This window comes from Tamandua tetradactyla, chromosome 12 (assembly GCF_023851605.1).
Source record: "Tamandua tetradactyla isolate mTamTet1 chromosome 12, mTamTet1.pri, whole genome shotgun sequence".
Taxonomy (NCBI): domain Eukaryota; kingdom Metazoa; phylum Chordata; class Mammalia; order Pilosa; family Myrmecophagidae; genus Tamandua; species Tamandua tetradactyla.
The window spans coordinates 71,956,672-71,978,777 of NC_135338.1; the positions used below are offsets into that span (position 1 = coordinate 71,956,672).

Consider the following 22,106-nt stretch of genomic DNA (forward strand, 5'->3'; position numbering starts at 1 on the left):
TCAGAGTCTTCCTGCTAAAATCTGTTAAGCTAAATAAAAATGACTGCTACTTAAATTTTTCCCTTCTTGTAGCGGCCTTGCAGACATTTTCTTCCTTCTTACAAGAGTTGCAAGATCTCATTTATGCACAATTAAAAGTCACTCTTCCTTGTACAAGTGGAGAGATATGAACCATTCCACGGCTACCAGTACAAGTAGCAAGGATTAAAGGGTATCTACCTCAATCAAATAAATGTGAGCAGCTCTCTTGAGTTTAGAGATTTTTTTTTTAAGTGAATTGTTCCACTTGGTTGGCCTTAATCCCTAAGCGATACAGCTCCTTTAAAAACATCTTTATTCATTCACATCAGTAGACGTTTTAAAAAATTCCCCAGCTACTGTTCACCTAAGTTTAAATGTATCTCTTATTGTCAAATGTACTTGAGAAGGTTTGCAATCTGTGATTATCCAAAACACTGTTTGTTGTCAATATTTTTGGTGTGTCATAGCCAATCTTATTATAATGTACAAGCCACTTAATGGCAGCAGAGCCTAAAATGCATCACAGCAATTAGTATAACCTGACAGAGGGCTTTTCTCCAACTCTGTGCTTCATCCTGGCACAGCTTGCTACATAGTTGTGAGCATTAGAAAGAATTCCTTAATAAGCTCTTGCTCTCTTTCCAGACCCTTTTGGGCAATCTCGCCCTCCATGTTCTCTAAGTAGAGAGCAGTTACCAGGACAACAGAGAATTTGAGGAAGATTTAATTGTGATCTGATGTCTAACAAGAATAAAGAACTGGTGCCTTGAATTTACATTCTGGGCTCCCAAGCAAATGTCAATATGCATATTTATTATTTTTGCTCTACTTCATTACAAAAAGGATTTAAGATGGCTGGTAAAAGAGTCTACAATTTTTTTCTTAATGTGGGAGGGGACAACTGGCTTGGTAAATAAAAAAAGGATAGGAAAAACAAGCAGCAGTTTGGGATCCAGAAAACATGCCATAAACACCATATTACCCTGTTTTGTTTTCTGGAGCAAACCTCAGTTTGACTCTGAACTTCCTAGTAACCAGTACAACAATGAGAACTTCACATATGTGAGGCACATTATCCATTAGGAAGGGCACAATTATTCCTGCTTCTGAAACTGGGACGCCTTCTCCTGGGGTCCGGTGTCAGTAGTTGATGCTTCTAACATTGGAGTATGCATGCCGTTGGGGACACATGCTATGGGGCAATCGCGGTCATTTTGCTCAACTGCTTCCATTGGACTCAGTAAGAAACTATTTTTTAATAAGCGCTGTATTTCATAATAAGTTGTAGCCTATGAGATGGCTGAACCACAGAGATAATCATCCACATTTTGGATCTATGAGAAAAAACTCGTTTTTTTTCCTCTTGTCTTATTCTTGGTTGTCTTAGTTTCCTAGGGCTACTCTAATAACATACTATAAATTGGGTGGCTTAAAACAACAGAAATTTATTGTTCCCCAGATCTGGAGTCTACAAGTCTGAACTGAAGTGTTGGCAGGGCCATGTTCTCTCTGAAGTCTGTAGGGAAGAATCGGATCCATGCTTCTCGCTTGGCTTTTTGCAATGGCTTGCCCGCAATCCATGCTGTGCTCTGCCTCAGTTGTCACATTGTCTTCTCCCCGTATCTCTTTGTCTGTGTCCACTCTCCCCTTCCTATGAAAACATCAGTCATATTGGATTAGGGCCCATGCTAATCCAATTTGGACTCATGTAAACTTACCACATTTTCAGAGTCCAAATAAGGTCACCTTCACAGGACGGGGGGTTATGACTTGAACATATCTCTTTGGGGAACACAATTCAACCCATAATATTGGTCCACAGATGTTTCAAACACATTTCTAAAGTACGTGTCTATCTCTATTAGTATATCTCTTTATCTTCCTTTTTGTTCTTTTTCCTTCATTAACCATGTCCTTTATTTGAGGCCTCCTATGCTACTAAATGCCATACTCCCTGTTTTTGTACTCCCTCTCCCGGGCTACCTCTGTCCCCAAAGGGCTGAGTGCTCCTGGTTTCTTTCATCTGCTTCATCTCCATCTAAAGATAGGAATGAGTGTAGCTTTCTAAGGCAGGAATTAAAAAGCTGTATGATCAAATTAATTCATATCAGTTATAAATTATTTATAGCACATTAACCATTGCAAGTGAATTTTCATTTTAAAGACATGTTTAACCCCCCAATTAATGTATTAATTGGTAGAGAATCTTGGGGTGAATAATAAATGAAGGGGAAAAATTCTTATTTTAAGGGAAAAGTAAGATGGTTTTCACCAAGTGGAGGCATAATTCCTGTCTAAATTATGTCCACCCCTTTCTACTCAATTCCCCTGAACTATTGCTACTTTTCACAGATTCCTCCCTTCCTCTCTCTCTATTTTTTTTTAGAAAATCCCATTTTAAAGTATATTATGTAGTAGACATTTACTGTTCTTTTCTCTACCTAGCATATGAACCACCTTTCTACATTTAGGGAATTCTGTCTTGAGTCTCATAGAGATGAAAAGGTATCAGTCCCCTATAAAGACTGAAAATGCCGAATATCTGCTATTCCCTGGCACAGTTGCTGTTATGATGCAGGCCTATGACTCAGGTCAATTAGCCAACTGTGCCTTCGATTGCAACTAGAGGACTAATAACAGGAGGAAGCAAAGGTGGCACGGGCCTGGTTCTGGTGGCAGGGACAGTTGGGGTTGCTCCAAGATCAAGTTCCTGGTGCAGAGATAGAGGTGGCCCAAAGATTGGTATCCAATGCTTAATGGAAGAGCTGTTGTTTTCTTACCAGACAGGCTTTGGAAAATGATATGAAAGCTTGTTTCTCTCTGTTCAGGCTGAAACTTCGTTTTCTGCCTTCTCTATAATTCAGTGAGCTACCCAATACATTTTTAATAAAAACCCCTATCTGATTAAGACAGCCAGGTTTGGTTTCTATTGCTTGCAGTTAAGAATCTGAGCTGATAAAAACTTTTATTTTTCTTGTTTCAAAAGTGAAAGATTGTATTCAATTTAGAAAATTTTAGAAAACATAGACAGAACAAAGGAAAAGATAATTCATCCCAATGCTTTGGTGTATCTTTTCTAATACCATTGTGTGCATTCAATACGGGGAGACCATTCCATAGAAGAATAAAGGGACAGGCTACTGGGTCCAATTGTTTCTCTGTCTTAGGTTTCCTACTCTTGTTTTAAGAGTCAGGTTAATTCAAGAGTTTGTCTGATTAATTCAATTATCTTTTATCTTAAATCCAATAATCTTTCTTTTTCCCACTGATTTGTAATGCCATCTTGAGCACATATTAAATTCCTGTATATATCTGGAGTTATCTTTTCACATTTCATTCTGTTCTCGACTTCAAAATCTATATATTCTCTCAAGTTTCAAATCATTCTGCAATTGGTAAATAGGCAGGGATTTGGGGAAACTCATCAGTTGGGAATTGTTATTGTGGGAAAATTGTCTTTAATGCTGGCAGGGAATGGAATATTGTGGTTAATGGAGAATTCTGATAAATAAGCAACTATATTGAATGTAATTTACTTTGCTTTTGAGAATACACAAGGCCCATCAAGACCTTATAATAATCTCAGGATCATCAGCAACATCACAATCCCTAATTATCATTAGGCTGTGGCTATGCTGGTGTGCTCATTAACAAAGCCTATGCAGAATCCTGGATTAAAAAGTTGACTATAATTTTCATCAAGGATGTTGGGAGTGAAGTGAGTATGAGAGCCCTTGGAGACAGATGGCAAGTCCATGTTTGCTATTTGAATTACCACATCCATACTACACTGATGTATGTACTTTGTGATTTAGAACTAACACAGGATGGTATCTAGCACAATGATAACCAGTTGGCCAGTAATTCTCTGAGCCATTTCTCAGAGGAGGGAAAAGTTCTTTCTGTTCTACTAGGCTCCAACTAGTAGGTGAAGCCAAGTGGATCCACTTGGGGTAGGATTTCTACAGAACACCACTGCTTATGCTCAGGTCTTAGAATAATTTGTAAAAGTCTCCCACATTGATAGGATTTTTTACATTGGAGAAAAGCCAATGAAACCCTGCACATGGAACAAGTATTGAGGGAGCCAATGCATCTGTCCTTCAATGCAACCCCCACCTATTCTCCCATAAGGACCCTTTTCTATCCTAGCCATACTGGGCAATATCATTTCCCTCATAGTCATATGCTTTCCTGTCTCCTCACTTACCTTGAAATGGCCTCTCACTCCATTTCTATTGTAATTCATCTAATTCTTCAAGGAAAAACACAAATCTTACTGTCATGAATCCTTCCAAGAATTCCCTTCTGAAAGAGTTTCCTCTTTTATTCTGCATTTGCTGAAATACATAAAACATCTCTTGAGTGACTGCCATATGTCAGAAAGGCACTGTCTTAGTTGTTACGAAGTGTATTAGTTTCCCATGACCACTGTACAAATTACTACAAACTTGATAGCTTAAAACAACAGAAATTTATTCTCTCACAGTTCTGGAGACCAGAAATCTGAAATCAGTTTTGCTGGGTTGAAATGAAGGTGTTGGCAGGGCCAACCTCCCTCCAGAGGCTCTAGGGGAAAATCTATTCTTGACCTCTTCAAGTTTCTGATAGCTGCCACCATTCCTTGGCTTGTGGCCACATCACTCCAATCTCTATGTCCCTAATCAAATTGCCTTCTTCTTTTCTGAAATTCTCCCTCTACCTCCCTTGTCTAAGGACTTGTGATTGCATTTAAGGCCCACCCAAATAATCCAGGATAACCTTTCCCTCACGAGATCTTTAATCACATCTGCAAAATCATTTTTTGCCATATAAGGTAAAAATCCAGGGATCAGAATGTAAATTTATTTGGGGGGCCATTATGCAGTTTACTGCAGGGAGCAAAGATGCAGTTATCTGCTTTATTACTTAGCACATAATGCTATGCTAAGTGATGTTATGCTAAGTGATTATTATGTGTATAATAAACATAATGAAGTATTTAGCACATAATATGTTATGCTGTGGTTTTTATCTTCTATACTAAATTATAAGCAGAGGTAGCCTTAGAACAACTTTGAAACTCATCAGCAATGGCAGGTCCAGCCAAAATATTCCACCTCTATTAGTGACTGTATGGACAAAAGTAGTGAACGAAAGTAATCTAGAGAAAAGAGATTAATGAAGAAAGTAAGTGTACTGGAAAACTATATTTATTTTCATTTACAATATATTCTATTTATATAATGTTTTCAAAATGACAAAATTATAAAGATGGAAAACAGGTTAGTGGTTGCCTTGACTTAGGGATCGAGTGGGGAAGGGAGTGGGTGTGACAAAGGATAGCACTAAGGAAATCTTTGTGATTATGGGATAGTTCTGTATCCTGATTGCAATGGTGGCTGCAGGAATCTAGAGGTGATAAAATAGTATAGGTCTATATATGCACATTGTACCAACATCAATTCCCTGGTTTTGGTATTGTACTATAGTTATATAAGATATTACCATTGGGAGAAAGTGGGTGGAAGGTCATATGGACCTCTCTGTATTAATTTAGCAATGTCCTATGACTATGTTTCAAAAAAAAAAGGAAAATGGTAAAATATATATGTGTGTGTATATATTCACCTTGTTTGTCAGAAGAATAAGCAATGACTTACAGAAATATAGAAGATAAGGTAAAATGATTAGATTAATAAATTGGGGGGATTAAAATAAAGCTAGAGGCAAAGTTCCCATATCATAACTAAATTTAGACTACAAATTTGGACTGAGCTTCCTAAAGGCTGAAGAGAAGAGAGCCTGTAAGAGTTCTCTAAGTTTCCCCCAGACTACTTTCGTAATCCAAAGGACAGCACTTTTAGAACATGAATGAATAAAAGAGCCTTTTTTACTTTTTGTTTTGCAATGATAACATCAATTGTTTCTATTCTGTTTAGAGCTTGGTGCATCCAAGAGTTTGGCCTTTCCAGTTTATGCTTTGACTGTGGTGGTCAGCAGGAAAAGCCTGGGCCAAAGGTGGGAAAATTAGCACAGTAGAATTTCGAAAGTCAAAGGTTTGCTGAAAATAGCTCTGTGTGGATGAAGACATTAATGAATTGGAGGCACTATCTGAGTTAGCCAGGGCTGCTGTAACAAAGTACCACAGACTAGTTGGCTTAAATAACAGAAGTGTATTGTCTCGTGGTTCTGGAGGCAGAAGTCCAAAATCAAGGCATCAGCAGGGTCACGTTTCCTCTTAAAAGCGAGAATCTATGCCATGCCTCTTCCCTGGCTTTTGATGGGTGGCCAGCAGTCCATCAGGATGTTCCCTACCTTGTGGTATAAGTCAATCTTGGCCTCCTTCAATTGCTACTGTCTCTCTCTGCCTGTCTCAGCCTAACTAACTGTGTCCAAATTTCCTCTCCTTATAAGGACACCAGTCATATTGGATTAAGGGCCCACCTTAATCTACTTTGACCTCATTATAACTAATAACGTCTTCAGAGATCCTATTTATAAATAAGTTCACATTCACAGGGCCAGGAGTTAAGACTTGAGCCTGTCTTTTGGGGGGACACAATTCAATCCATAATGGGGGAGAAATTAACTTTAAGCTAAATGAAGAGTGTCTTTTAGTGATTAATGGGTTTAGGTGGAAATTTGGGACTTGCCTTTCTCTAGAAAGTCACTCTCTGGACCCTGTTTGGGTGTGTGTTTGTGTATGTTGGCTGAGATTAGGATTAGACAATATCTATGAACTCTCCCAGGATAAACTTGATAAGAATATGAAGTTTTATGAAGTATACAAACATAAACAAGATTTGGTTCTGGATCCCGGTTATGTTCCTAATTATTGGTATGACTTTGAACAGGTTTAACCCTAGCATCTAGACCTGAATAAAGAGAAAGGGCTTTGATTGTTACAAACGTACTTCTTAGTGCAAACATTTTATGATATTCTATTTCCTGGAATGATCATTAGTTTGTCTTCACACTGGGGTCAATCATGTTCTTGTTGTTTTCTCAATATTATGAATTCTGAAGTTGCTTTTTCTCTGACCCTAGTTTGGTTGAAATGTATGTGTGTTTGCATGCCTGCCTATGAGCCTCTTACCACTGATGTTGTATAGACAGTTGTAGCTTATGTGCATTAACAAAGAGAGGAGACATTACAGGGGAGAATAAAAGCAGCTATGGTATAAAAGCTCTTCTGCTCACACACTAGTGGCGGGAATGTGAGCCATATAAAAGAAGAGATTAAAGGAAGGGAGTTCAAAGAGCTCACCACGGCAGTAGCAAATTGACACTGGGAATCAGACTCATTCAAAATGGATTCCATGCTCAAAGTGACTCATCATTTCACTTCAACAGGCTTTACGAAGTACCTTCTGGGAGACCAGCACTCTGTTCGTGGCTAGCCCTTCTTTATGATTCACTAGGCTAAAAGTTGGAATAAGACTCTGCTACCTTCCCTTTGAAACTACTTATCTAGTATCAATTAGTGTTTTTAATTGCAAGAATGATTGTCTGATTTAAGAAGTAATTTATTGAAAATATGTTAGGCTCATGGAATCACTGCTAAGATTAAATGACTAGGTTTGAAGACTGTGCAGTTAGTCCATGTTACAGAACTGGTGTAGTAGAGATGTTACATGTAGAGTTCATACATGAATGCAAGATCTGGGGCAAGTATGCCATATTGCCTGCACCTAGGCCATGCTGCTCATACCCTAACCACAAGGGGAATATAAAAATGAATATTGGGATGGAGATCAGGACAGAGAGATGTGTGGAGACAAGGGAAGCATGGTGCTGCCTTGACACCAGCGAGTTTATGGACCTACATGGGATGCTTCATTGGCACCAAGGACCATACATCCATATAGATGTGGCCAAGATAGACAAGGTCACAGGCAGGTTCAGCAGCCAGTTGAATATCTATGCTATCTGTGGGACCATTCAAAGGATGACTAAGTCAGATGCTTATCTTCTTTCAACTGGCCAAGGCTGATGGTATCGTCTCAAAGAACTTCTGACCAGAGAGTCATGGAAGTGTAATATTATCATAAATGAAGAGTAACACCTTCCTTCCCCATCCAAGAAAAAGGGAGTATTGGGCATTTCAGCCTCATCCTAAGATTTATAAGGTGAGAATTTCCTAATTACAGAAATGGACTCAAGGACTGGGGAGCCAAAAATCAAACTAACATAATACAGAAATCCACTAAAATCCTTCCCTTTGGTGTCCACTTCCATAAACCTCCCCGCCCCCTGCCATAATATCATAAGTTCCAAAAAAATACTGAAATATTGTAAAATGTGTGGTTGTGTTATTGTAAAAGAAATTAATACCCAGATGAGACTGTACAGCTAGCTGTCTGGGAGTTCTGAGAGTTCCACTGCATGATTCAATTGCATCCAAGTCCTGACTGCCATATAGCATCATTGGGGCAGTCACCAGTCCCAGCTTAAACAACATGAGAATGATTGTGGATTCTGCACTGGGCAGGGATTCTAGAAAAGTTGCAGTGATTCTGAGACTCTCCCTCTTGGTTGACCTCCCTTTCATCGACCTTATCTGGGGAGAATACCAGGGATATAGGGGCATATCCTCTGTTTTACTTTGTTAAGCTGCCACAATGCAATATACCAGAAATGGAACGGTTTTTTAAAAGGGGATTTATTAAGTTGCAAGTTTACAGTTCTAAATCCATGAAAATGTCCAAATTAAGGCACCAACAAGAGGTTACCTTCACTTAAGAAGGGCTAATGCTATCCAGAGCAGCTCTGTCAACTGGAAAAGCATCTGGCTGGCATCTGCTGGGGTCTTTGGGTTCTGGACACCTCTCTCAACTGAGAAGGCACACAGGGACATCTGCTAGCTTTCTCTCCTCATTTCATAAGGCTTCCCCAGGGGCGCCTTCCTTCTGCATCTCTGAAGGATTCTGGCTGTGTGGGTTCTGAAGGTTTTTCAAAATGGTTACCTCTTAAAGGGCTCCAGTAAGCAACCCTACCTTGAATGGGTAGAGACACATCTCCATGGAAACCACCTAATCAAAAGTTACCACCCACAATTGGGTGGGTCACATCTCCATGGAAATGATAAAAAAGATCCCACCCAGCAATATTGAATGAGGATTAAAGAGCATGGCCTTTCTGGCGTACATGACAGTTTTAACCCAGCATATCCTCCATCTCCCTACTTTCCTGTTTGGCATTATCTTTGTTTCCCTGCTTGGCTTCATTCTCCCTTCATATTCCTGAATACTGCTGCAAAAGCAGCAGACAAGAAATTAAGCCTGTCCTTAATTTGAAAGCAGGGGTTAGTCAGAGGACAGAAGGCAATTACTAATTGTTCCATAACCAAGTTTGCATTATGAAGTGGTGTGCTGTTGCAGGAGTTTATTATATCAACAATTTTCCTTCTTTCCTTCTTTCCACACGTATGCTTCAAAACCAATATGTAGCAGTTGATTTTTGATAAGGGTGCCAATTCTATTCAATGGAAAAAGAATAGTCTCTTCAACAAACGCGTTGGGACAACTGGAAGTACACATCCCCTACCTCTCGCCATATACAAAAATTAATTCAAAATGGACTAAAGACCTAAATACAAGGGCTAATACTATAAAACTCTTACAGGAAAATATTGCCAGGACCTTGTAGTGGGCAATGGAATTTTAGATTTTACACCAAAAACTTGAGCAACAACAATAAAAAGTAGATAAATGGGACTTCATCAAAATTAAAAACTTTAGCACATAAAAAAGACATTAGCAATAAAGTGAAAAGACATCCTACATAATGGGAGAAAATATTTGGGACCCATATACTGATAAGGGTTTAATATCCAGGATATATAAAGAATTCCTACAACTCAAACAACCCAATTATAGAATGGACCAAGGATTTGGTTAGACATTTCTCCAAAGATGATACTTAAATGGCCAGTAGGTATAGGAAAAAATGCTGAATATCATTAGCTATTAGAGAAATGAAAATTAAAACCACAATGAGATATCTTTTCATACCCACTAGGATGGTGTTATATATATATATATTTTAGAATGGTTATATTTTAAAATATGGTGTTGGTGAGGATGTGAAGAAATGGAAACCCTTGTACATTGTTGGTGGGAATGTAAAATGGTGTAGCCACTGTGGAAAACAGTTTGGTGATTTCAAAGACAATTAAACATAGAATTACCATGTGACCTGCCCATTCCACTCCTAGGTATAGAACCAAGAGAATTGAAAGCAGGGACTTGGACAGATATTTGTACACCAGTGTTCATCTCAGCATCATTAACAACAGCCAAAGGTGGAAGGAACACAAATGTCCATCCAACAGATGAATGGGTAAACAAAATGTGGTATACCCAAATAATGGAATATTATTCAGCCATAAAAAGAAATGAAGTAATGAAAAATGTGACATGGATGAATCTTGAAGACATCAGGATGCGTGAAATAAGCCAGAAACAAAAGGACAATATTGGAAGATTTACCTTTTATGAAATACTAAGAATAAGCAAATTCATGAAGACAGAAAGAGGAAGAGTACTTGCCAGGGGTGGCAGGAGGGGAGAATGAGGAGGTATTGCTAAATGAGTATGAGTTTTGGTCTGGGGTGATGGAAGTAGTCTGGAAATAGATGGGTAAAGCTACACAGTACTGTCAATATACTTACATTGTTAAAGAACTGTCCAGTTAAAATGATTGAGATGATTTTTATGTTATGCACATTTTTACCACAGTTAAAATTAAATTAAAAAATATATAACAAAACAAAAAATTCTTCCCTTCTTATCCTTATTGAATAAAAAAATGCACCCATCTGTGTCTAAAAGGGAGATGACCTAACATCTTCTAAGAACTCTAGCTAGTTCCTAGTCCAAGTCCAGGATCTCTGATGACGTCCAGCCCTCCTCTAGTTTTGTCACATTTTTTTTTCCTCAAAATTATGTAATCTAGAGACTAAATTTCAAAATCAACTTTAAAATGCCCAAGAGTGGAGAATAATCACAAGAAAGACAGAAAACTTAGTTAAAACAAATATATACATAGGATGGAAGAAAATATGGGTAGCTGCTCCAGTTTTTGCAACTGGACCAAAGACCAGAATTGGTATTTAGGACTTCCCTCTCCACAATATTTAAAATTCTCTTTGCCTCAGTCAGAACCTTGACAGGATAATTTAACCAGGGGAGGTGATCCTTCATCTCTGAGGGATCTGGTCCTTGATAATCCATTTTCTATGGAATTGCTCTATCAGTGATATTCTGGAACTATCTTGTACTGACTTGTGAGAGATTATTACATGTTTAGCAATATTGTGAACCATTTGTTAAAACATCTTTTTAAATATTAAATTAGATACACTTACAATTAAATAAATTATATTGAAAACAAAGGCAATATGCAAAACTCACCACTTCCTTATTACTTTACTATTATCTAACCTTTTGACATTACTTACAACTTTTGCATATGTAGGGGAAGTACCATAAATGGGATGCTATTATGCATCTTATCCCAACTCCATGTCCAGTGATGCCATGTTGGTAGCTTGAAATCAGCCATGATGGGAGTTTTTATATCAAGGAAATCAGCAAACACCACCATTCTATGGTACCACTGGCCATAGTTTCCATAATTATTATCACTGAACACTGATGTATCATGAATCCCAGGGGATACCCTGTATTCCATTTATACTCCTTTCTGGGTATGGTATAGACACTGTTACAACACTGCAGTGGCAAGAGGAGTCAAATGGCTAAGTAGTATTTTAAACCACTGCTATGTGTCTTGATGGAAGCATTCTTCTCTTAAGACTAAAACTTTTAAACCAAAAGGGTCCCAACTTACAGGGATGAGAAGCAAATGTTTTATGAGTGGGTCATTAGGTATAGTAGCAATAAGAAACACTTCCACTTCCACCCCACAGTTCCTGGGGTCCTGTGCTGGTTGATGGTTTAGGGCATCTATTATATCTTGTAGATCAGCAGTCTAACCTTAAAAGGTGTTGCCTCTCCATTGGTACTGTAACTTGGGTCTTTGATAGGTGATTTCACCTTCGGTAAGGCCAGCTGCCTCTGGATGATTGGGTACATGGAAAGATCAGTGAATGAAGGCCATTGACCCATTATCTTATTTTGCAGAAAAGTGATTCCTTAGAAGCAAGTTGTTTTTGATACCATGTCTGTGTAGGTAAGTCCGCAGATGGTTGTGCTGGCAGAAGCATGATGGACATGGAAAGTGAATCCAAATATGTTTCAGTGAGAACAAAACACCACCCTCTCCAGATGGTGCTAATGTAAAGGCTTAGGTTGATCACTGCTGTTGGCAAGTTGAGCCCATCAGACAAAGAATTTAGAAATTAGGGTTTTTTATTCATTCTTTCAGCTGGTCATTGACCTTAGAAGGAATCACTCACCCTATAGTACTCGAGTTCTTTACTCTTTTCATACCCTTCTCTGACAATATTCCCTCAGTCTTGTATTAGTTCTTTGTTGCTGTGTGACAAATCATTACAAATTTAGCAGTTTAAGACAGCACCCATTTATTAGCTCACAGTTCTGTAGATCAGAAGTATGGTATGACATGACTGGATTAACTGCTTAGGGTCTCACGAAGTTGAAACTAAGGTGTTGGCAGGGCTATGCCTTTTTTTGGAGGCTCTGGGGAAAAATCCACTCCTAAGCTCATTCAGTTTGTCAGGATTCAGTTCCTTACAGTTGTAGAATTGAGGTTCCATTTCCTTGACACATGTCGCTTTCCATCTTCAAGCCAGTAACAGCATGTTGAATCCTTTTCATGCCTCAAATCTTACCGACTGCCCCTTCTGCTGCATCTCTCTGACTTCCTTTGCTGCCTCTGCTTTTAAGGACACATATGATGATTATTAGGCCTACCCAGTTAATTCAAGATAATCTCTCCATCTTAATGTTGACTGTTCAGTAACCTTAATTGTATCTACAAAGTTCCTTTTACAGGGTAACATACTTATGAGTGCATCATAGCCACAATCCTGTGGATTTAGGTGTGAGGTCTTCTGGAGACCACAATGCTGCCTTCCATGATACTCCATAGCCTCATTAGCTCTTCATTGCAAATAGATATAGGTGGTTTTGCCTGCTGTTTCTCCCTTGCATCCCATGGCCTTCTGGAGTCCCATCCCTTAATACCAGGTAGAGTTTCACAGCCTTCACGTCCCCAAGCCTAGCCAATATTCTCCCATTCCACTAAGGATCTGGTGCCTGCAACCACTCCTGGCTTCAATGTCTATATCAGCCAGGGTTCTTACTGTAAGCAACAGAAACCAATTCTGGCTAATTTAGGAAAGAAAAATAACTTTTGCAAGTTTCTGTAATAGCTTTCAGATTTGCCAGAAAGGCTATCAGACAAGGCTCAGAGGTTACTCAAATGATGCCACAACCCTGGAACAGTAAGGGCACTGTGGCACTGTTCACACCTCTGCTACCAGATGCAGTGTGACACTGCCGATACCACTGCTCCAAGTCCCCAGAAGCTCTGATCCTCCAGCTGCCACCACTGTTAGAGATGCTCATGGTCCTTCCTTCTTCATATTACCACTTTCTTATTTAAAATTCAGGACAGAGTGCCTGAATGACTGAATTTAGGGCACAAGAATTTGTCATTTTCAGGTTTTGCTCCCCATAAGGACTTACAATGTAGGAAAATTTTAAACATAGGAAGTGATCCAGATACTAGGCTTTCAAAACTATGAAAACAATCACATATATAGCATATATGTCATTTTTTTTTTAAATCCAAATTGTTTTGGTTTGCTAAATCTGCTTGAATGCAGTATACCAGAAATGGGTTGGCTTTTACAATGGGATTAGCTTACACATTTACGGTTTGAAGGCTGTCAAATGTCCAAATTAAGGCATCATCAGAATGATGCCTTCTCTGAAGAAAGGCTGCCAGTAATGGAACACCTCTATCACAGGAGAAGGCACATGGCTGGCGTCTGCTGCTCCTTCTCTCCTGGGTTTCACTGCTTTCAACTTCTGGCTTCAGTGACTTCCTCTCTCACATGCTGTGGGGGTGTCCTTGTCTCTCAGCTTCTCTAGGGCTTCTCTCTGAGCTTTCTGGGCTTTTTCTATCTTCTATCCTGTTATAAAGGTCTCCAGGAAAAAGAGTAAGACCCACCTTAGATGGGGTGGATCACATTTCAAATGAAATAACCTAACCAAATGGTCCCACCTACAATAGATCTGTACCCATAGGAATGGATTAAAAGAACATGGTTTTTTCTGGGGTACATAACAGCTCCAAATTAACACACAATTCAAGGTGTATGGTCTGATAAGTAAGTGTGTGCTGAAAGGGCAACAAGCCAAAATATCTGAAATCATGAATCTGCTTCCATCATTCTCTTCTCTTGAATTCTTCAGTGGTATCCTGTGGCATTCAGACTAAAATCCACGTTTCAGTATGACTGTTCTTATGCTGACCCTGTTCTAGCTCTTTGGCTTCACATCTTAGCCCCCTCTTTTGCAGCACTTTGGTCCCACCCAGACCAAGTGTGCTGGTTTGAAAGGAAGTATGCCCCCTAAGAAAAGCCATGTTTTAATATATATCCCATTTCATAAAGGTAGAATAATCCCTATTCAATACTGTATATTTGAAACTGTAATGAGATCATCTCCCTGGTTGATGTGATTTAGTCAAGAGTGGTTGTTAAACTGGATTAGGGGATGACATGTCTCCACCCATTTGAGTAGATCTTGATTAGTTTCTGAAGTCCTATAAAAGAGGAGAATGAGAGATTCAGAGAGAGCAGAGAATGCTGCAGCACCACGAAGCAGAGAGTCCACCAGCCAGCGACCTTTGGAGATAAAGAAGGAAAATGCCTCCCGGGGAGCTTCATGAAACAGGAAGCCAGGAGACAAAGCTAGCAGATGATGCCGTATTCACCATGTGCCCTTCCAGCCAGAGAGAAGCCTGACTGTGTTCACCATGTGCCGTCTCACTTGAGAGAGAAACCTTGAACTTCATTGGCCTTCTTGAACCAAGGTATCTTTCCCTGGATGCCTTTGATTGGACATTTCTATAGACTTGTTTTAATTGGGACATTTTCTCGGCCTTAGAACTGTAAACTTGCAACTCATTAAATTCTCCCTTTTAAAAGCCATTCCATTTCTGGTATAGTGCATTCCAGCAGCTAGCAAACTAGAACACCAAGCTACTGGCTATATTAAGTGCTTCCTTTCCCAATTCCCTTTCCCAAGCCCCTCTGCCTCCCATGCTTTTGCACTTCTTCTTCTTTTTGTCTGGAGGACACATCCTTTCATTCTGCCTCTGCCTTAGCTCTTTAAGACTTTGCTGTCTTAGTCCCTCTCCCTTGCAGTCCATCCTATGCAATAGGCCTAGAAGAAGGAAATGTTTGTTGAATAAATAATAGGAGGTGCGTGTTGGAGTTGCTATGGCTTGTTTGAGTACAGGCAGTTTAGTGACAGCAGCAAAGCATCATGGGGCCAATGGGGGCTTTCAGCTCTGCCTGCCAAGAGCTCAGGGAGAGTGTAGGACACTGTGTCTCTACCTCTGATTTTCCTAGTTAATGAGACCAGATGCTGCCACACTCTGCCAAGGCCCAATGCTAGTGAAGAGCCTGCCTGGGGGAGCTGGGGAGGCTTCTGTTCAGGACCTGCCTCAGAGTAGGGCCACACACTTCACTGGGGCCTTCAGCCTGGCTGCAGGGAAGGTGCTACGCGATGAAGGATCTGCAAACCCAGAGCAAGCATTGCCCATAGAGTGGGTTTTGTTTTTCTACAGTCAGTTCTTAAGAACTGTAGGTAATAGATTTACATGATTGGCAATAAAATATTAGAGGCATGGGGGTCCCATCTTTCCTTAACATTGTCAGTGATGGGCAACTTACTGACAGCCCACTTCATTGGAGGACATTTTTCCTTATTTTGACCAGTAATTAGCCCTCCATGACTTTCCTCTATTTTTCCTGAGCCTGCAAACCGTACACAAAAGTAGTTGGAAATGGCCTTAGCTTTTCATTATTGACTCTTTTTTTTTTTTTTTTTGACTCATTGAACTTATTTGCCAATTAACCTCTAGGTCTATTTTCACATGCAATTGTTATAAAATCACACTCATCATAGCATTAATGTACATATAGTTCAAAACAACAAGTATAAGACATTACGATTATACCTGTCATGTTGGTTTAAGCCTGTACTTCTTTCTCAGTTCATCCCAGCATTGTAAGGATTGAGTGATAGACATGTGAAGAGATAGCAAATGGGCAGGAGATGGCAGGAGAGAGCCAGGGAGGACTATAGAGGCCTTAGAAGACTACAAAGATGAGTCATAGAAACTAGCCAGTAGGGAGAAAGCAGAAAGCCAGGGCAGAATTGTCCTTGAGGTAAGGACCAGGAAGAAGGTGAGATTATACATAAATCCAGGAGCAAGAGAGAAGGTACTAAGGGCAAATGGGCTAAAGTGGCAAGCAGAATCCAGCAATGCGTAATGTGTATCGTGAAACCTTGTGTCCTGATTACAAAGGTGTTTGCACAGAATTTTAATGACAGAAAAATGTTCTTAAGACAGAACTGAAAATCATACTGTTGATCCTGATGGTGTAGTAAAAATCCTTGAAATATGTGTATGTACATATGAATAGTCTGAGCGTACATATATTCTTTATATTGAGAGGGAAAAATTAATAACAAAATTAATATTGCCTATGTTTTCCTAATCTACCTGAGAGAACATATGCTACTTCTATAATTAGAGAATAATTATATTACCAGGATTTCCAAGAATTAGGGCACCATGAACAGAGTACAGGGATGGGGCTCCTCCTTAATACTTGGGAACCTGAGCTGACCCCACTGCCTCTGAAGGAAGGAACCCATCATCCACATGGTTTGTGCATTCATTTGCCACTAGCTACTTATCCAACATTTCTCGTGGGCTGAGCACTCTGCTGCATGATGGAGACAAAGATGAAGAGGTCACCATTGTGCTCAGTTGGTTGCTGCCATGATGATTCCTGTTGTGTACCAGGGCTTGGGATACATTCAAGCACGCCATACAGTAAGGTCGAAGGAACAGGCTTTACTGGGGGAAAACTGAAAAGCAGAGCTTAAGAAGAAGAGACGTGAGGTTTTCCATCTTTTTGACATCCCGTGCGCAGGCACGCTAGGGGATGACCTCGTACGCGGGACCTTGGGGGCCTGTGGAAGTTTCGAGCAGGCCTAGACTGTCTTGCTGGAGTAAAGGAGCTGCTGCTTCCTCATGAAATTCAGAAGAGGAGGCCCTGACAACCCAGAGCAAGCTGTAGGTCCTCTTCAGATAATTCTCCTTGTATCGTCACAGACTCTGCCCTTCTCACAAAGCTTGTGATGTTCTAAGAAGACAGACAAGAAACCAGAAAATCACAGTCCCTTGGCACTTTTTAAGTCATACCACCATGGAGATGCCCAGATCACGCCATGGCCCATCAGTTGAGCCTGCCAAATTTTTTTTTTTTTAATTTTGTCATCCCAAATTGCTGTCCCTCATAGCCTTGGGTCATCTGCATGGTTGGCAAACATATTTTCAGTGCTTTCATCCAAGTGGCCCAATGAGCCAGCATCTCAGCAGGCCATTAGGAGTCTCCACTGGGCTGAGGCTGATCTGATGAACACTCTGACCTATCAGCTGGGTGTGAATCTGCCCAAATCACAACCCGGACCTCTCCTAAGCCCCACTTTCCTTCCCCCGCGCCCACCCTCATCCCCGACTCCGTACAGTCCCTAGCCTCTGCATAAACTTCCCATGACTTGCCCATGCAAGCTAATTGCCTTCAGCCAGTCCCTGCTCCACGCTCTCCAGGCCCACTGGCCCTCAACCAGCTTAGGTCTGCTTTGCCTGCAGCCTGAGCAACCACCATGGCCTCCTAACTGATCTCCTGGCTTCCAGTCTCTTCCTCTTCTCACCATCTTTCATTCCATAATCAACATGTTCTTTTAAAAAACACATCTGACTGGATGTCATTCAACAATAAAAAGGAACAAACTACTGATTCCTGCCACCACATGATGAACCTTGAAAACATTATGCTGAGTGAGAGAAGCCAGAGGCAAAGGATCACGTATTGTATGATTCTGTTTATACGAAATGTCTAGAAATGGCAAATCTGTAGAGATAGAAAGCAGACTGATAGTTACCTGGGCCTGGGGTGGGAATGGGGATCGACTACACATACACACAGGGGGCTCTTCAGGGTGGTAGAAATATTTTAAAACTGGATTATGGTGATGGTTGCACAATTCTGTAAAGTCATTAAAAATTATTAGTGATAATTTTAAAATTATTTTAAAAAGCTTTAAAGAATTATTAAAATTTTAAAATATATCTGGCACATGCAAAGGGCAAAGGTAGCGGTTGATGAGTGTGGATGGGGCAGAGTGTTTTGTTGTGTTCCAGAAGGCTCTGGTATATTCCACTGTATTTTGGTTTGAGGGCATCATGGTAACCTTATAAATAGGACTAATATTATATTAACTCTTTATGAGAAGGAGGGAGTTATTTTTAACCAAAGAGATAATACATATATTATTATTTTTAAAGAAATTGACGTGACTCCGTTACCAGCTGCTTTACAAGTGCCTTTCCCCTGTGCCTGGCAGACATCCTGGGCCCTTAATAAAGCACCCAGTGCCCTCCCAGCCCCGACTCCAATTGTTCTCCTAAACCACCCTGCTCCCCAGTCACCCTGCGGTGCTTGTGGTTTCCCTAACACACCAGGCATGTTTAATGCCCCTACAGACTCCATACCGCTACCTGCCAAACCTCCATTCATTGCCTAAAGCCAGATAAAATCACACCTTTGTTTAGTGGAACGGCGTCCTTTTTCCTCTATTCCTGTATGACCTCCAGTAAAGCACATTTCATTCTGCAGTGCAGCCATTTGTCTCTGTCTCTTGTACTAGATTGTAACCCTTAAGGAGAGAAACTGTCTTATTTATCAGCATGTTCCTGGGGCATGTAGTGGGTCCCCATATCGCTTGCATCCATTCAGCCATCAGCTATTTAGAGCTGGGTTTCTCCACCTCAGCACTATTGACTTGGTGGACGAGAAGATTCCCTGTGATGGGGTGGGGGGTGGGGGGCTGTCCTGTATATTGTGGGATGATTCGCAGTACACCTGGCCTCTACTCACTAGATACAAATAGCAACCCCCCTCCTTAGTTGCAACAATCAAAAATGTCTCCAGACTGCCAAATATCCCCTGGGGTGATGGCAGCTAAAATTACCAGGGGTTGAGAACTGATTTAGACACTTCTCTGTAACAAGTGCTGTGCTTTAGGATCTTCATTTGTTTTTTTGGAAAATATGCTGGGACTAAAGACAGAGCCCTGCAGCTCACCACTGGTTCCTGCTCATTCAGCTACCCACAAAACTGAGCGTGTTCTCAGCCTCTGAACCAAAGTCCAGCCTCAGTGGCTCATCTGCATTCCTGTTCTACCAGTCTAGTAACTCTATCAAACAAGGAATCCTGCGGGGCCTTTGCTTGCGTGTTCATCTCCTCTTAACTCTGTCTTTACTGTCCCAGTTTTAAACCATTTGCCTTGACAGTAAAGCAGGAGGTAAGCAGTTCTACCTTCTCACTGAACAGCACCCTCTGCCCCAAAACCTAGGCTTGCTCTCCTTTTTGTTTGAAACATCTTTAGCAAAGCCCTGTCTATTCTCCCTGGGATATATTCTGGGATTTGATCTCCCCAACAACAATCTTACAGGCTGGGGGTGGGAAGCCTTTGTGTTCAGCTTTGTTCACAGTTACTCTTTCTGTCCTTCCTCCTTATAAACATCTGAGCTCCTGGGATAGTTCCTGGGAAGCCACAGTGTTTCTGGAGTTATCTCCTTGAAATGAATTATTTGTATATTCCCAGAATTTAAAAAAAGAAAAAGTTTTTCATCCCTCTTAAGCCATCTTCGTGTTTTAAGAGTTTCCATCATGGGATCATATTTTCCCAGCATGTCCTGAAATTTATTTCCTAAAGTCTATAAATAAGAATCATTTTAATATTAAATATTTATCTCCTAGTAGAGGCTGGGTTCAAACACAGACTGTCTGACTCCAAAGCCTGAGGCTTGTCTACTCTATAACTACATCTCCAATTTTCCAGAATTCACTTTTTTGGTTATATCATTGTCTTTAGTTTAAGTTCCAGTAGACCTGACCCTGAGAGAAGAATTCAAGTGCAGGCAGTTTATTTGGAAGGTGATCCCAGGAAACATCGGTTGGGGAGTAAGGAAGTAAGGCAAGGAGGAAAAGAAGCTCATAAAGTGCATGTTATCAAACAGATTGCCACCGTGGGCAACAAAAACTTAATCCTCTGGAGAACCCTGAGGGACCCTGCCGAGCGCACCCCAGAGTTACCCACCAGAAAGAAAAGAATCTGGGATATTTCTACACCACACTCCATCCTCTGATGGTTGTGGGCTGCTTCCAGAGACTTGAACTCTCTGACTTTTCCTGATTGTGGCATGCACCTATAGCCAGTAAAACACCCTCAGACAAGTCACGGGAGTGGCATGCAGAGGACATGGGCCAGACACACACTTTGTCTACGGACATTCTTAGCTGATGGTTATGTTTTCTAAATGGCCTTTCTTTCCCATGTCAATAGCCAGTTGTTTGTGGAATGAAGTTGGTGGAAGCAGTTGTTCTTGTTCCTCTACTCTCTGAGAGATTAAATTCTCAACAAGGATTCTGTGCTGTCCTTAGCAGAATGGATCTCCCTTCCGTGCCTGGAGAGTCTCCTGGCCTAGATGTCAGCTTTGGAGAAAACCTAGTGATTTTGTTACATTCTCATCGTCTCTCTCCTCTGTGCTGGGACAAGGTGGGGACAGGGGTTTGTAGTAAACTTGGGAGGCCTGCTGCTCCCTGCTCAGCTCTTCAGAGCAACCAGAGGGGGAGCCGGTGGCTCCTTTGCCCCTCATGGAAACATGCTGCCGGGACACATACCCTCCAAGTGGGCGGCCTTGGGCTTCCATATACCCGTCCGCCTGCTCCTTAGAAGGAAGGCTACCGTGTCCCCCATCCCCACCCACAGAAGGGCCCTTCCTCTATGGCCAGCACTGGTGTCCCCAGCCTGGGATTGACTGTCATTTCCTACAGTGGACATCTGCTGTTTTTCTTTGCCTAGACCCTTCTTTTCTTTGGAGAACTAATTGTCTCTTCCTTATTCCATCTGTTCGCTGTAGCAGGTACAGAACTTCTCGGCCTGCCCCCAACCAGCTGTGGTCACATGCTCACCCAGCCTCTCAGAGTGCCCTGGCCCCGGCCACAGGGAGTAGGCAGGGGTGGGAACACCCAAGCAAGGCCAGGCAGAGTTCTTACCTGACTTGGCCTGCAGATATCAGGAGAGAGAATCACCTTTCCCCCTCTGGGGTGGGTAAGTGCTAATTTAAAATGCCTACCAGGGATGAAGACTGGCTGCAGTCCTCTCCTCACTACTTGACCCTTGTTTTCTTTTTTCTTTTTGACCCTTGCTTTCTTACCTTTAAAAACAGAGACATGAGGTGGGCAACAGTGACTCAGTGGCAGAGTTCTCGCCTGTCATGCCAGAGACCTGAGTTCGATTCCTGGTGTCTGCCCATGTAAAAAAAAAAAAAAAAACCCAGAGACATCCATGTCGATGTTCATGGCAGTGTAGGCTGTGGTGGAGTGAGCTGTAATCTGGGCGTCTGTCCGTGCAACAATGGGCAGTAACCTGGGTGATGCAACACTCAAAAGCACTTAGAAGCAGTGCTCCAGATGGTCACATAGAAACATGGATGTATCTTAAAACCACAGCCCCAAGAGTCGGCAAAATAAAATATTCTAAAAAATGATCATGGTGATGAATATACAACTATGTGATGATATTGTGAGCCATTGATTTTACACCATGTATGAAATGTTTGTATGTTAAAAATGTATGTGCGTGTATGTTGTTTTATCAATAAAAATTTTTTTTAAAAGTCGGCAAAATAAAATTTAAGAAAAAATGAAGGCTGCTGAATAAGATAGTCTTCCAGTCCCCTTTGAGTCCTGTATTGATGTAAAGTGATATGAATCACATAGAAATGTGAGCTTGGAA

The 22,106-nt window shown here is 41.0% G+C and overlaps 1 long non-coding RNA gene across 2 annotated transcripts; it reads right to left on the minus strand.

Annotated features, from left to right (window-relative positions):
• Positions 1-1,425: 1,425 nt before the first annotated feature.
• LOC143652356 (uncharacterized) lies at positions 1,426-21,702 on the minus strand. Of its 2 annotated transcripts, none has more exons than XR_013160577.1 (4): positions 21,526-21,702; positions 12,003-12,867; positions 4,232-4,361; positions 1,426-1,672 (listed from the first exon to the last, which is right to left on the minus strand). It is a non-coding gene; the product is annotated as an uncharacterized LOC143652356 (long non-coding RNA). The 2 variants fall into 2 exon arrangements; XR_013160578.1 differs by having other exon boundaries at positions 1,427-1,672; positions 12,724-12,867.
• Positions 21,703-22,106: the final 404 nt, after the last annotated feature.